Source organism: Colobus angolensis, unplaced genomic scaffold (genome assembly GCF_000951035.1).
Source record: "Colobus angolensis palliatus isolate OR3802 unplaced genomic scaffold, Cang.pa_1.0 Scaffold428, whole genome shotgun sequence".
NCBI classification, from domain to species: Eukaryota; Metazoa; Chordata; class Mammalia; order Primates; family Cercopithecidae; genus Colobus; species Colobus angolensis.
The window spans coordinates 1,360,784-1,362,955 of record NW_012117688.1 but is presented as its reverse complement, the minus strand read 5'-3'; positions in this window follow the sequence as shown (position 1 = coordinate 1,362,955).

Sequence of the window (2,172 nt, the reverse complement as noted above, 5' to 3'; positions counted from 1 at the left end):
ATCTCTACTAAAAATACAAAATAAATTAACCGGGCATGGTGACACATGCCTGTAATCCCAGCTACTCAGGAGGCTGAGGTAGGAGAATTGCTTGAGCCTGGGAGGCGGAGATTGCAGTGAGCCAAGATTGTGCCACCGCACTCCAGCCTGCGCAACAGAGCAAGACTATGTCTCAAAAAAAAAAAAAAAAGATAGCTAGAACTCTCGCCATGCCATCCAGGCTGGTCTCGAACTCCTGACCTTAAGCAGTCCTCCTGCGTCAGCCTCTCAAAGTGCTGGGATTACAGGCATGAGTCACCACACCTGGCCCAAAATACATTTATTTTTGTTTAGCTAGAATGGATTCTATTCTCTACCAACTGAACCCAAAATAATAAAGCAAACAGGGCAAACCCCCTCCCTCTTGGGTAGGTTTATACTACTCTGTTAGTTTATATTACTAACTCACAACAAAGTGTTGTTTTGTTCTGTGATTACTATATTCACCGATAACCAAACTTCAGTTTTTTGACCCAAATATATAATCATTTACTCTCTACTTGGAAAAACAGTGTGATTCTTTGGTGTTATCCATTGATATGATTTCTGGAAGCTAAGTAGCCTGGAATGACCCTCCAGATTCCCTTCAACTCTGTAGTTCTCACCTACCACATCCACTCTTAGAATAAATGCCATCACTATATGACTTTCATAGGAAGTTTCCTTCCAGAGGAAACTACCATTCTCTCAATTAGGAATGCTGGTAGAACCCTGAAATCTTCAATGTTGCATCAACCCTTTTAAAATAACATTTAACATTAGGCTTTTTCTTTAATTCCAGAAAACTTACCAAGTAATTCTGGAGATAATTCAAAAATAAAAGTATATTCAAAAATTCACGACCAACCACAAAATTCTAACATGCAAAGTATAAGCAAAAACATCTTTATATCCCTAAATTCCAAAGCACAAAGTTGGATGTCAGAAGACAACATTTTCCTATTGGCCTGTAACATAACCAACATGCTTATTTCTGAGTATTTAGAAGGATCCAGGAGGTCCCAGCTGGAATGATTGATCAAGAATCTAAGAAAGGCTGGGCACAGTGGCTCATGCCGATAATCCCAGCACGCTGGGAGGCCAAAGCAAGTGGATCCCCTGAGGTCAGGAGTTCGAGACCAGCCTGGCCAACATGGTGAAGCCCTGTCTCTATTAAAAATACTAAAATTTGCCGGGCATGGTGGTGTGTTACTGTAGTTCCAACTACTCAGGAGGCTGAGGCAGGAGAATCGCTTGAACCCAGGAGGTAGAGGCTGTAGTGAACTGAGATCATGCCACTGCACTCCAGCCTGGGCAACAGAGTGAGATTCCGTCTCAAAAAGAAAAAAAAAAGGAAAAAAAAAAAGCATCTAAGAAAAACATAGGCAAAGATTAAGGATCTAGGCATTCTGGGAAAGAGCAATTAGTAAGTGGCACGGGTGACTTGGGAAGCTACTCAGAGACCAAAACAACAACAAAAACCCAAACAAACAGAAGAACCTGCTATTATTATAAACTGGTATCACAGCCAGGTGTGGCAACCCATGCCTGTAATCTCAGCACGTTCGGAGGTCAAGGCAAGAAGATTGCTTGAGGCCAGGAGTCGCAGACCATCCTGGGCAAAATAGTGAAACCTGTCTCTCAAAAAAAAAAAAAAAATTACCTGGGCACGGAGATGCACACCTATAGTCTCAGCTATTCAGGAGGCTAAAGCAGGAAGATTACCTGAGCCCATGATGTTGAGGCTACAGTGAGCTATGATCATGTCACTACATTCCAGCCTGGGTCCTGGGTGACAGAGTGAGACTCTGTCTTAAAAAATAAAAATAAAAAGGCCAGGCGTGGTGGCTTACGCCTGTAATCCCAACACTTTGGGAGGCCAAGGCAGGTGGATCACTTGAGGTCAGGAGTTCGAGACCAGCCTGGCCAACATGGTGAAACCCCATCTCTACCAAAAACATAAAAAATTAGCTGGGTGTGGTGGCATGTGCCTGTAATCCTAGCTACTCGGGAGGCTGAGGCAGGAGAATTGCTTGAACCCAGGAGATGGAGGTTGTAGTGAGCCAAGATAGTGCCATTGCACTCCAGCCTGGGCAACAAAGCAAGACCCTGTCCAGGAAAGGAGAGGGAAAGGAGAGGGAAAGGAGGGGGTAA